Raw genomic sequence first — 15,603 nt, 5'->3', positions numbered from 1 at the left:
AAGAAGTAAAACTGTCACTGTTTGCAGATGACATGATACTATACACAGAGAATCCTAAAGATGCCACCAGAAAACTACTAGAGCTAATCAATGAATTTGGTAAAGTTGCAGGATACAATATTAATGCACAGAAATCTCCTGCGTTCCTATACACTAATGATGAAAAATCTGAAAGAGAAATTAAGCAAACACTCCCATTTACCATTGCAACAAAAAGAATAAAATACCTAGCAATAAACCTACCTAGGGAAATAAAAGAGATGTAGGGGGAAAACTATAAGACACTGATGAAAGAAATTAAATATGATACAAACAGATGGAGAGATATAACATGTTCTTGGATTGGAAGAATCAATATTGTGAAAATGAGTACACTACCCAAAGCAATCTACAGATTAATTGCAATCCCTATCAAATTACCAATGGCACTTTTATGGAACTAGAACAAAAAATCTTAAAATTTGTATGGAGACACAAAAGACCCCGAAGAGCCAAAGCAGTCTTGAGGGAGAAAAACGGAGCGGGAGGAATCAGACTCCCTGACTTCAGACTATACTACAAAGCTACAGTAATCAAGACAATACGGTACTAGGACAAAAACAGAAACATAGATCAATGGAACGAGATAGAAAGCCCAGAGATAAACCCACGCACCTATGGTCAACTACTCTATGACAAAGGAGGCAAGGATATACAATGGAGAAAAGACAGTCTCTTCAATAAGTGGTGCTGGGAAAACTGGACAGCTACACGTAAAAGAATGAAATTAGAACACTCCCTAACACCATATACAAAATAAACTTAAAATGGATTAGAGACCTAAATATAAGACCAGACACTATAAAACTCTTAGAGGAAAACATAGGAGGAACACTCTTTGACATAAATCACAGCAAGATCTTTTTTGATCCACCTCCTAGAGTGATGGAAATAAAACCAAAAATAAACAAATGGGACCTAATGAAACTTAAAGGCTTTTGCACAGCAAAGGAAACCATAAACAAGACGAAAAGACAACCCTCAGAATGGGAGAAAATATTTGCAAACAAATCAACGGACAAAGGATTAGTCTCTAAAATATATAAACAGCTCATGCAGCTCAATATTAAAAAAACAAACAACACAATCCAAAAATGGCAGAAGACCTAAATAGACTTTTCTCCAAAGAAGACATACAGATGGCCAAGAGGCACATGAAAAGCTGCTCAACAGCACTAATTTTTAGAGAAATGCAAAGTCAAAACTACAATGAGGTTTCAACTCACACCAGTTAGAATGGGTATCATCAGAAAATCTACAAACAACAAATGCTGGAGATAGTGTGGAGAAAAGGGAACCCTCTTGCACTGTTGGTGGGAATGTAAATTGATACAGCCCCTATGGAGAACAGTATGGAGGTTCCATAAAAAACTAAAAGTAGAATTACCATATGACCCAGCAATCCCACTACTGGGCATATACCAAGAGAAAACCATAATTCCAAAAGACACATGCACCCCTATGTTCATTGCAGCACTATTTACAATAGTCAGGTCATGGAAACAATGCCCATCAACAGACGAATGGATAAAGAACATGTGGTACATATATACAACGGAATATTGCTCAGCCATAGAAAGGAATGAAATGGGGTCATTTGCAGAGATGTGGATGGACCTAGAGACTGTCATACAGAGTGAAGTAAGTTAGAAAGAGAAAAACAAATATTGTATATTAACACATATATGTGGAATCTAGAAAAATGGTACAGATGAACCAGTTTGCAAGGCAGAAATAGAGACACAGATGTAGAGAGCAAACGTATGGACACCAAGGGGGGGAAAGTGACAGAGGGTGGGGTGGTGGTGGGATGAATTGGGAGATTGGGATTGACATATATACACTAATATGTATAAAATGGATAACTGATAAGAACCTGCTGTATAAAAAATAAATTAAATTATATTAAAAAAAGAGTCAAAATGCTAAAACTCTTAGAAGAAAATGTAAGATTAGTTATTTGTGATCTTAGATTAAGCAATATTTCTTAAATATAATACCAAAAGCACAGCAACAAAAGAAAAAACAGATAAATTTGACTTCGTCCAAATTAAAAACTTATGTACACGAAAGAACACTATCAAGAAAGTGAGGGACTTCTCTGGTGGCCCAGTGGTTAAGAATCCGCCTGCCTTGAGATTAACCAAGATGGCGGAGTAGAAGGACGTGCTCTCACTCCCTCTTGCGAGAGCACCAGAATCACAACTGGCTGCTGGACAATCATCGACAGGAAGACACTGGACTTCACCAAGGAGGATACCCCACGTCCAAGGACAGAGGAGAAGCCACAGTGAGACGGTAGGAGGGGCGCAATCAGAGTAAAATCAAATCCCATAACTGCTGGGTGGGTGACTCACAGACTGGCGAGCACTTATACCACAGAAGTCCACCCACTGGAGTGAAAGTTCTGAGCCCCACGTCAGGCTTCCCAACCTGGGGGTCCGGCAACGGGAGGAGGAATTCATAGAGAATCAGACTTTGAAGCCTAGTGGGAATTGATTGCAGGACTTCGACAGGACTGGGGGAAACAGAGAACCCACTCTTGGAGGGCGTACACAAAATAGTGTGTGCATCGGGACCCAGGGGAAGGAGCAGTGACCCTGGGGGAGACTGAACCAGACATAACTGCTGGTGTTGGGGGGTCTCCTGCAGAGGCGGGGGCTGGCTCTGTTTCACCGTGGGGACAAGGACACTGGCAGCGGAGGTTCTGGGAAGTACTCCTTGGCGTGAGCCCTCCCAGAGTCTGCCATTAGCCCCACCAAAGAGCCCGGGTAGGCTCCAGTGTTGGGTTGCCTCAGGCAAAACAACCAACAGGGAGGGAACCCAGCCCCACCCAGCAACAGTCAAGTGGATTAAAGTTTTACAGAGCTCTGACCGCCACAGCAACAGTCAGCTCTACCCACCTCCAGAGCCTCCCATCAAGCCTCTTAGATAGCCTCAACCACCAGAGGGCAGACAGCAGAAGCAAGAAAAACTACAGTCCTGCAGCCTGTGGAACAGAAACCACATTTACAGAAAGATAGACAAGATGAAAAGGCAGAGGGCTATATACCAGATGAAGGAACAAGAAAAAACCCCAGAAAAACAACTAAATGAAGTGGAGATAGGCAACCTTCCAGAAAAAGAATTCAGAATAATGATAGTGAAGATGATCCAGGACCTTGGAATAAGAATGGAGGCAAAGATTGAGAAGATGCAAGAAATGATTAACAAAGACCTAGAAGAATTAAAGAACAAACAAACAGAGATAACCAATACAATAACTGAAATGAAAACTACACTAGAAGGAATCAATAGTAGAATAACTGAGGCAGAAGAACGGATAAGTGACCTGGAAGACAGAATGGTGGAATTCACTGCTGCGGAACAGACTAAAGAAAAAAGAATGAAAAGAAATGAAGACAGCCTAAGAGACCTCTGGGACAACATTAAACGCAACAACATTCGCATTATACGGGTCCCAGAAGGAGAAGAGAGAGAGAAAGGACCAGAGAAAATACTTGAAGAGATTATAGTCGAAAACTTCCCTAACATGGGAAAGGAAATAGCCACCCAAGTCCAGGAAGCGCAGAGAGTCCCATACAGGATAAACCCAAGGAGAAGCACGCCGAGACACATAGTAATCAAAGTGGCAAAAATTAAAGACAAAGAAAAATTATTGAAAGCAGCAAGGGAAAAATGACAAATAACATACAAGGGAACTCCCATAAGGTTAACAGCTGATTTGTCAGCAGAAACTCTACAAGCTAGAAGGGAGTGGCATGATATACTTCAAGTGATGAAAGGGAAGAACCTACAACCAAGATTACTCTACCCGGCAAGGATCTCATTTAGATTTGATGGAGAAATCAAAAGCTTTACAGACAAGCAAAAGCTAAGAGAATTCAGCACCACCAAACCAGCTCTACAACAAATGTTAAAGGAACTTCTCTAAGTGGAAAACACAAGAGAAGAAAAGGACCTACAAAAACAAACCCAAAACAATTAAGAAAATGGTCATAGGAACATACATATCGATAATTACCTTAAACGTGAATGGATTAAATGCTCCAGCCAAAAGACACAGGCTTGCTGAATGGATACAAAAACAAGACCCATATATATGCTGTCTACAAGAGACCCACTTTAGACCTAGGGACACATACAGACTGAAAGTGAGGGGATGGAAAAAGATATTCCATGCAAATGGAAATCAAAAGAAAGCTGGAGTAGCTATACTCATATCAGATAAAATAGACTTTAAAATAAAGAATGTTACAAGAGACAAGGAAGGACACTACATAATGATCAAGGGATCAATCCAAGAAGAAGATATAACAATTATAAATATATATGCACCCAACATAGGAGCACCTCATTACATAAGGCAATTGCTAACAGCTATAAAAGAGGAAATTGATAGTAACACAATAATAGTGGGGGACTTTAACACCTCACTTACACCAATGGACAGATCATCCAAAATGAAAATAAATAAGGAAACAGAAGCTTTAAATGACACAATAGACCAGATAGATTTAATTGATATTTATAGGACATTCCATCCAAAAACAGCAGATTACACGTTCTTCTCAAGTGCGCACGGAACATTCTCCAGGATAGATCACATCTTGGGTCACAAATCAAGCCTCAGTAAATTTAAGAAAATTGAAATCATATCAAGCATCTTTTCTGACCACAACGCTATGAGATTAGAAATGAATTACAGGGGAAAAAGCATAAAAAACACAAACACATGGAGGCTAAACAATACGTTACTAAATAACCAAGAGATTACTGAAGAAATCAAAGAGGAAATCAAAAAATACCTAGAGACAAATGACAATGAAAACACGACAACCCAAAACCTATGGGATGCTGCAAAAGCAGTTCTAAGAGGGAAGTTTATAGCTATACAAGCCTACCTAAAGAAACAAGAAAAATCTCAAGTAAACAATCTAACCTTACACCTAAAGAAACTAGAGAAAGAAGAACAAACAAAACCCAAAGTTAGCAGAAGGAAAGAAATCATAAAGATCAGAGCAGAAATAAATGAAATAGAAACAAAGAAAACAATAGCAAAGATCAATAAAACTAAAAGCTGGTTCTTTGAGAAGATAAACAAAATTGATAAGCCATTAGCCAGACTCATCAAGAAAAAGAGGGAGAGGACTCAAATCAATAAAATCAGAAATGAAAAAGGAGAAGTTACAACAGACACCGCAGAAATACAAAGCATCCTAAGAGACTACTACAAGCAACTTTATGCCAATAAAATGGACAACCTGGAAGAAATGGACAAATTCTTAGAAAGGTATAACCTTCCAAGACTGAACCAGGAAGAAGCAGAAAATATGAACAGACCAATCACAAGTAATGAAATTGAAACTGTGATTAAAAATCTTCCAACAAACAAAAGTCCAGGACCAGATGGCGTCACAGGTGAATTCTATCAAACATTTAGAGAAGAGCTAACACCTATCCTTCTCAAACTCTTCCAAAAAATTGCAGAGGAAGGAACACTCCCAAACTCATTCTATGAGGCCACCATCACCCTGATACCAAAACCAGACAAAGACACTACAAAAAAAGAAAATTACAGACCAATATCACTGATGAATATAGATGCAAAAATCCTCAACAAAATACTAGCAAACAGAATCCAACAACACATTAAAAGGATCATACACCACGATCAAGTGGGATTTATCCCAGGGATGCAAGGATTCTTCAATATACGCAAATCAATCAATGTGATACACCATATTAACAAATTGAAGAATAAAAACCATATGATGATCTCAATAGATGCAGAAAAAGCTTTTGACAAAATTCAACACCCATTTATGATAAAAACTCTCCAGAAAGTAGGCATAGAGGGAACCTACCTCAACATAATAAAGGCCATATATGACAAACCCACAGCAAACATCGTTCTCAATGGTGAAAAACTGAAAGCATTTCCTCTAAGATCAGGAACGAGACAAGGATGTCCACTCTCACCACTATTATTCAACATAGTTCTGGAAGTCCTAGCCACGGCAATCAGAGAAGAAAAAGAAATAAAAGGAATACAAATTGGAAAAGAAGTAGTAAAACTGTCACTGTTTGCAGATGACATGATACTATACATAGAGAATCCTAAAACTGCCACCAGAAAACTGCTAGAGCTAATTAATGAATATGGTAAAGTTGCAGGATACAAAATTAATGCACAGAAATCTCTTGCATTCCTATACACTAATGATGAAAAATCTGAAAGAGAAATTATGGAAACACTCCCATTTACCATTGCAACAAAAAGAATAAAATACCTAGGAATAAACCTACCTAGGGAGACAAAAGACCTGTATGCAGAAAACTATAGGACACTGATGAAAGAAATTAAAGATGATACCAACAGATGGAGAGATATACCATGTTCTTGGATTGGAAGAATCAACATTGTGAAAATGACTATACTACCCAAAGCAATCTACAGATTCAATGCAATCCCTATCAAATTACCAATGGCATTTTTTACGGAGCTAGAAAAAATCATCTTAAAATTTGTATGGAGACACAAAAGACCCCAAATAGCCAAAGCAGTCTTGAGGGAAAAAAACGGAGCTGGAGGAATCAGACTCCCTGACTTCAGACTATACTACAAAGCTACAGTAATCAAGACAATATGGTACTGGCACAAAAACAGAAACATAGATCAATGGAACAAGATAGAAAGCCCAGAGATAAACCCACGCACCTATGGTCAACTAATCTATGACAAAGGAGGCAAAGATATACGATGGAGAAAAGACAGTCTCTTCAATAAGTGGTGCTGGGAAAACTGGACAGCTACATGTAAAAGAATGAAATTAGAATACTCCCTAACACCATACACAAAAATAAACTCAAAATGGATTACAGACCTAAATGTAAGACTGGACACTATAAAACTCTTAGAGGAAAACATAGGAGGAACACTCTTTGACATAAATCACAGCAAGATCTTTTTTGATCCACCTCCTAGAGTAATGGAAATAAAAACAAAAATAAACAAATGGGACCTAATGAAACTTCAAAGCTTTTGCATAGCAAAGGAAACCATAAACAAGACGAAAAGACAACCCTCAGAATGGGAGAAAATATTTGCAAACGAATCAGCGGACAAAGGATTAATCTCCAAAATATATAAACAGCTCATTCAGCTCAATATTAAAGAAACAAACACCCCAATCCAAAAATGGGCAGAAGACCTAAATAGACATTTCTCCAAAGAAGACATACAGATGGCCAAGAAGCACATGAAAAGATGCTCAACATCACTAATTATTAGAGAAATGCAAATCAAAACTACAATGAGGTATCACCTCACACCAATTAGAATGGGCATCATCAGAAAATCTACAAACAACAAATGCTGGAGAGGGTGTGGAGAAAAGGGAACCCTCTTGCACTGTTGGTGGGAATGTAAATTGATACAGCCACTATGGAGAACAATATGGAGGTTCCTTAAAAAACTAAAAATAGAATTACCATATGACCCAGCAATCCCACTACTGGGCATATACCCAGAGAAAACCGTAATTCAAAAAGACACATGCACCCGAATGTTCATTGCAGCACTATTTACAATAGCCAGCTCATGGAAGCAACCTAAATGCCCATCAACAGACGAATGGATAAAGAAGTTGTGGTACATATATACAATGGAATATTACTCAGCCATAAAAAGGAACGAAATTGAGTCATTTGTTGAGACGTGGATGGATCTAGAGACTGTCATACAGAGTGAAGTAAGTCAGAAAGAGAAAAACAAATATCGTATATTAACGCATGTATGTGGAACCTAGAAAAATGGTACAGATGAGCCGGTTTGCAGGGCAGAAGTTGAGACACAGATGTAGAGAACAGACATATGGACACCAAGGGGGGAAAACTGCGGTGGGGCGGGGATAGTGGTGTGCTGAAATGGGCGATTGGGATTGACATGTATACACTGATGTGTATAAAATGGATGACTAATAAGAACCTGCAGTATAAACAAACAAACAAAACAACTAATACTAAACTTTCATTGGGTTATTTGTATGGAAATATGTTAATATAAATGTTTCAGACATTACATGAAATTTCTAAAAATCTTATATGTTCTGGTATAATGTTATAAGTCATAATCCTAGTTAGTACTTTAAAATGTATATCTCAGAAATAACTAATTTTCTTGTCAACTGCATTATTATGAACTTTCATCAAATCTTTAACCGTGGTCATTTTTAAGTCTTTTGTCATTTACAGACAGTTCTGGGTGTACTCTGATGCTTTTGTAAATATGTTCCTATAAAAGGGTTTCATCTTCAGGAAATTCATGGAAAAGACTCTGACAAGTACAGGTTTCTGGTACCTGACTGTACTGCTGAACTGAATGAATAAGCATTTTCAGAACTCTAATGAAAAACTGATGAGCTGATAAAAGTGCTAACAAAAGATCAAGATGAAAAAAAAAAAAATTAATTACATGGGACTGAGTGATCTGATGAGGATGAGTATAATTTTTGTGACTTTCTGGTTGAATTTAAAAAAAGAAAAAATCCCACAAGAACTCAGAGGCAAAGAATATACAAATCAATTTTCACTGCAAAGTAAAGAAGCTGTTGCAGTGGAGGATTACTGGACTGAATGTCAATATTATGACATAGTATGAGTGTGTTTCATGTTTGGTAATTGCAATCATTGTTGCTTTTGTTGTGGTCATCCATGTACAATGCTTGGTGTCAGTCTATTTATCTCTTGTAAAACTAAAATACAGTGTGTGTGAAAAAAAAAAAAAAAAAAATACTGAAGCAGAATGGACTCCCAAACAATCAGAATGGACACCAGCTATAATGGCTGCATGTAATGGCTGAATATTCTCCCTGCCTAAGGGGATACTAGTTATGGCATAAATATAGGAATATGAGCTCTTCAATTAAATAAACTGCATTGAATCACGAAAAAAAAAAAAAAAAAAAAGAATCCGCCTGCCAATGCAGGGGACATAGGTTCAATCCCTGGTCCGGGAAGATCCCACATGCCGCGAGCAACTAAGCCCGTGCACCACAACTACTGAGCCTGCGCTCTAGAGCCCATGAGGCACAACCACTTAGCTCACGTGCCACAACTACTGAAGCCTGCCACCCTAGAGCTCATGCTCCACAACAAGAGAAGCCACCGCAATGAGAAGCCTGCACACCTCAACGAAGAGTAGCCCCCACTCGCCATAGCTAGAGAAAGCCCACGTGCAGCAACAAAGACCCAACGCAGCCAAAAATAAAAAAAATTAAAAAATAAAAATAAATAAAAATTAAAAAAAAGAAAGTGAGAACTCAGATAATAGGAGAAAATATTTGCAAATCATTTAGCTGTTATATTGAAATCATATATCTGATTGATAATATATAAAGAACTCTTACAACTCAACAACAAAAAGACAAATAACCTAATTAAAACTTGGGCAAAGAAACTGAATAGACATTTCTTCAAAGTAGTTCTACAATTGGCCAATAAACACATAAAAAGATGCTCAATATCGTTATCATTAGGGAAATGAAAATCAAAACCATAATGATATGCACTTCACACCCACTAGAATGGTTAGAATTAAAAAAAAAAAAACAGGAAATAATAAGTATTGGTGAGAATGTGGTGAAATTGCAAGTCTCATACATCTTTGATGGGTCTGTAAAATATTGAAGTCACTGTAAAAAACATTTTGGCAGTTCCTCAAAAAGTATTATAAAATATAGGATTACTGTATGACACAGCAATTCCACTCTTACGTATGTACCCAAGAGAACTGAAAGCATACATTTAAACAAAAACTTGCATATGAATTTTCATAGCAGCATCTTTCGTAATAGCCAAAAAATGAATCAGCCCAAATGTTCATCAACTGATGTATAAACAAAATATCCAATCAATGGAATACTATTCACCCATAAAAAGAATGAAGTATAATACTAATATATGTTACAACAACAATGAACCATGAAAATATTACGCTATGTGAAGGAAACCAGAAACAAAAGGCTACAAACTATATGATTCCATTTATTTGAAATGTCCAGAATAGGCAAATCCATGGATACCAAAAGCAGATTAGCGGTTGCCAGGAGCTGGGGGTCGGAGGGAATGGAGAGTTACTGCTTAGTGGATACGGGGTTTCTGTATGGTTGATGAAAAATGTTCTGGAATTAAATAGTGGCAATGATTGTACAATATTGTGAATGTACTAAAAGCCATTGAATGGTAAAAGTGGTAAACTTTATGTTATGTGAATTTTACCTTAATTATTTTTTAAAGTTGACAAATACCACAAGCATAACAAAATCTCAAAAATAACACACTATACCTCTATTATACTCTTTTCCTATATTTTTGAGTGTATACTTTTTGTATCATCTCCTCACATGACAATAATTATGTACTATTATTTTCTATGGAGCGAAAAGAACAATTCAAATGCACTTTTAAATACCATTACATTGTTTTGAGCTGCATAATTGTTTAACCAAATCACGCTTATACTATGTACAATAACTTATGGATAAATATGTGTGGGAATTTTTTCACAGGAATATTTAGGCTGCTTGGCTGTGATTTTAGCAATTTAACATCATTTTTTTTTCTAGAATTGCCAGGCTTCATCAGGACAAGATATATCAGATTGCTAAGACCAATTCAATACCTTGGAGGCATAAAAATGCAACTTGGGATGCATAAAAATGGTACTTCACAGGTTGTAATACTGCTTTAGCTTTGTGCGCTATAAACACAGGAATTCTGATAACTTCTATTTCTCATTGTTTCTCATTTAACAAATATATTAGTGGGGAAAAAATCAATGGGGAAAGAAGGAATTATATAGACCAGCATTCCATAATGGCAAGAGGCAAAAAGAGTATTGTTAATCTATTCAGTGGCTCTAAAGACAATAGGACTTAAAGATGAAAAACATAGAATGCGTGCCCTCAAGATATTCCCTGTCTAATAGGAAAATAAATAAACGAATAATGTGGTTGATAAGAAGGACCATAAGAAGTACTGTTGGACTGGAGTGGGGAAAAGTTCAGTTAACCTTAGCTGGGGAGATAGTTTAGGTTAGACAGTGATTAGAGGCACCTTCACAGAGGCAGTGATACCAGAATTTAGAGGGATGAGCTGGATTTCTCTGAACACAATAAAAGTTAAAGAACACTACAATCAGAAGAAAGTAAATATATGGGCAACACACACAATAACATGAAACAAGATGTTAAATTCTTGAAACTGCAACAACCTCAGGGAGACTAAAGTACATATAGTAGAGTGATGAGAGATGGAAATGAAAAAACAGGCAGAGACCAAACAAAGCTCATTGCATTTCTTGGTCCATGAATAATTAGATGCATAAATTCATTAGGAAGAGGCATAAAGATGTATTTGCCCTTTAATCCAATTATCTCATTTTTGATCATTTATGCCATAAAGATAATCCAAAAGAAGAAAGATACTTTATGGGTGAAAATGTTTACTTCAGCTTTAACTATAAGTGCAAAAAAAAAAAAAAAAAAAAAAACCCAAACCTATAATCAACTCAAAAGTCTAATGGGAGGGACTTCCCTGGCGGTCCAGTGGTTAGGACTCCACATTTCCACTGCAGGGTGCATGAGTTTGATCCCTGGTCGGGGAACTAAGATCCCGCCTGCGGCGCTGCCTAGCCAGAAAAGAAAAAAAAAAAAGTCTAATGGGAGATAGAGTGACTTAAAAAGTCCTCCAATGCAATTATATGCAACTATTTAAAAAGTGATAGATATAAGGCTGCAGAATATAGAAAATATGATACAATGTTAAATGGAATAAGTAGATACAACAAGATACATAGTATGATTGCAAATATGTAAAAAACTTCTGTCCCAGGTATGGTGGGATTGGCGTAGGACAGGGGTCGATTTCTTGACACGCAGAGGCAGCCTCACAAGTAAGATGATATCTGTGCCTACTTATTAATGTGCATAATTATTCACCACACTCCCCCTTCCATTCTCAAGAGGGTCCCAGAAGGCACATGAAATTCTATGGTCATCCTCCTCATGGGAAGAAATTTTACCCCAAGTAAAGAGAGGATCAAGTCCCATAGTTTTGGCAATGATTATGGGTCATTAGAGCAGGGAAGGGGTAGTTTTGAGCACAAAATGAGGTAGATTACTCAAATTGTCTTTTAGTCCTACACCTCACTCTGTCCCCTAAACTGTTGAGGGTATTACACAAGCACATTAAATTTAAAATTAAAGATTAAAAAATTTGTGTCTCTAGTAAATTGAGATCACAAGGCAAGTTATGTTTTAGGTGTCACAGCGCATACTGCGAGAGTGTGGAAAGAATATTTCTCCCACTTCAGTGATGAATATTGGAGCAAGAAATAGAGAGGCCAAAAGTCACCTCACCTGGAATGGAAAATCAGCAGAGAGAGTATCAGATATGAGATGACCATAGAGGTAGGAGAGTCAGGGCAAAAAAGAAATTGATACATAGGGATGCACAGGTTTTTGCACTTGTGTTTTTGTTTTAACGTATACTTGTGGAAAGGATGAGAAAGTGACGTACAGAAGTGAAAAGCAGTTGTTTTAAGGCAAGGGGAATTTAAGTGTCTTTTTCCCTTTCTCTAAAAATTTTTATGTAGTTATGCATTTGTGACTTTCTCATAATAATACTTTTGTCTAAAATGTTGGCAGTTCTCTTAGGGCACTATTAGAAAGCAGAACCACTAGGGTGTACACATGTGTGTGCACATACACACAGATATACATACATTTTTTACAGGAATTTGACCTTATACAATTTTAGGAGTCGGTTAAATAGTCACTCTAAGGCTGTTGTCTTTGTGTCTGATGCTGGAACTTGAAGTCCACAGGGTAGACAATCAGGGAGAGAAGATGAATATAAAATGAGTTCCAGCAAGATCCAGCTGGAATCCACAAGCATAAGCTGAAGCCTAGGAGGAGAGGCTGAAACCCGTCCTTATCTGCATGGATATTCTGTAGGATCCAAGGCCCTTCTTCACAGTTAAATACACACAGCTGGCCTGAGAGTTGGAGTAATGAAAGGAAGTTTCAGGAGAAGCGCAAGCAGTTGCAGGCTCACCCCGGCCTCACCCCAAACAGGTGAGCCAGCAGATCAGTGACAGCACTTGTGAGCTACAAAATGGCGTCTGCATCACATCACCATCTATATGTCACCCAAGAATATCTCTTTTGTTCAACCCTAACCACGAACATACAAGAAATGGGAATTTGGGGAAATGTAGGTCACTGTAGCCAAGGTGAAACCTGACAAAGCCACCACAAAGTCAAATTGTGCTTTTTGTCAAGAACACCAATAGTTTTCATAACAAGATTGTGAAAATCTGAACTCAAAGGAATCTCTCTTTTGCCAGGCTATCTTTGGTAGTATTTATTTAGAAGCATTTTATCTAACCTCATTCAATTTCTTCCTTCATTATAAAACGAGGTTAGTAGTATCACCAGTTTTAGATAAGTTTCTTAGTTATAAACCGTAGAGACTAATTCGGACGCAGGATTTCTCAACCTCAGCACTACTGACATCTTTGCCAGATCATTCTTTGTGATGTGGGACTGTCCTGAGCATTGTAGAATGTTTACCAGCATCCCTGGCCTCTACCCACCATGTGCCAGCCCCTTCCCCAAATGTGACAACCAAAAATGTCTTCAGACATTACTAAATGTCCCCTGGGGGAGGAGGGCAAAGTCACCTGCAGTTGAGATCTACTGGTCTAGTGGATTTAGGCAGAAAGGAAATGACGAAGATTCTTTGCTTGGCCAAACTTTAGTCAGGCTCTTGAACCTTCTCCTAGTCCCATCTGTGTACTTTCTTATAAAATCTAGTTTTAGTAAGAACCCTGCTAAGTCAGTTTAGCCAAAATCCCCCAACCTTAATATCTAATTGGGTTCCTCGCTCACCACCATCGCCCAGGTGATATCTGATCACCCTGGTCTGTCGTCAGAAGAATCCTTTTAGGTTGGCTTAACCAGAATCTCCTTTACCCTTGATGTTTCCTCTCAGTAATTTTCCATCTACTGACCCCCACCCTGGTCCTTGGTTGTAAATTCCCATGTGCTCATGCTACATTTAGAGTTAAGTCCAATCTCTCTTACTTACTGCAAAATTCCATCACGGTGGTCCCTAAAAATATCACAGTAGCCCCCCTCCTTGAATAAAGTCTTCCTTACAGTGATTTAACAGTCACTGAATACATTTTTTTCCTTTAATGGGAATTCATTATAAAAAGATGTTGAATAGCTCACAGTCTTGCTGGAACAGTAGATAACCAGGTTTGTGTCTAGAAAGCAAGGAACAATGCTAGAAATTATGCCACAGAAATTTCCTAGAGAGGAAATTACTATTGCTGCTTCTAGGCTCTGCCCACTATAATCTGCACTGCTGACACCACTGACCCTTGACCTCGGAACCTCCCACCCCCGCCCCTGGAGTCCCACTCCCTCTGCTGTTCAGGGTTAGTCTAACCCTAACCCTAACGACGGCTGCTGTCCCCACTAAAAGCTTCCTCGTGGTCCCCATTTCTTCCGGTTGCTAATTCCCTTTGCGAGTCTGCAGAGCATACATATGATCAGAGAAGACTGAGTTTATACCCATCCCCCTCTTAGCTGCATGAGAGGCTGGGGAAATGATTATCCAGTATCCTTCTGAGTCTCATGAGTGGGAAATTCTTCACACACAGGATAGACTTCTAAAGCTGGGTGGACCAAATGAATGAGAATATCCACCAGACATATCAAGCCAATTGATTTGAGGATTATCTCTGATAATGAATGTGAAGAGTGTAGCAAGTTCCTGGCTTTAATTATAGAGCATCTGCTCCTTGCCTAGCAGAAGGCGAAGTACTATGATGGGTCCAAAGAAGTCAGGGTTCCTGAGCTCCAAGAAATGACAGTCAACTCCGACAATGGTCCAGAGTTGACCTTCCCATAAGGTTAATCCCTTTAGCGCTGTCCTGTGTCCAGGGAGAGCAAACTCTGCCTTTTGGTTTTGGAAGACCTCATTACTGTTATTGGAAAGAACATTTTGGTCAGAGATAAACAATGTTTCCACTTTCTTGTTTGGAAAGCTATTTAGAGAAGGGGGAAGTGAGTGAGCAAGGGTTTCTGGTGATGTGATGGATGACAAAAGACTTCGCTCCATGCTGCAATGGCCCAGAAAAGGCAGCAGTCACACACGTAATGCTCGTTACTGCTAATGGGAGTTGAGTCTGGCATCCGGAGAAGAACATTCCCTTGGAGCTGTGCTTCCCTCTGTGGACAAATTGACACTGAGGGAACCTTTGTCATAAATAATGCCTGCCATTCAAGAGAACATTTAGCCCATTGCTGCGGAGGGAAGACAAAAGAGTCACTGAAGTTTCACAGACTCTGGGAGCTCTCTTTAGGAAGACGAACGAAGGCACAACAGGCCTCAGAGCTGCAGTGATGGATAAAAGAAGTAAAGAAGGGGTTCTGAGTTGCTGGGCCTTGTGATGGCTGTACTATATACATATATGTCAAATATCCAGGT

Source organism: Eubalaena glacialis, chromosome 17 (genome assembly GCF_028564815.1).
Source record: "Eubalaena glacialis isolate mEubGla1 chromosome 17, mEubGla1.1.hap2.+ XY, whole genome shotgun sequence".
NCBI lineage: Eukaryota > Metazoa > Chordata > Mammalia > Artiodactyla > Balaenidae > Eubalaena > Eubalaena glacialis.
The sequence above is the reverse complement of the archived record's forward strand: the minus strand, read 5'-3'. Positions refer to the sequence as shown.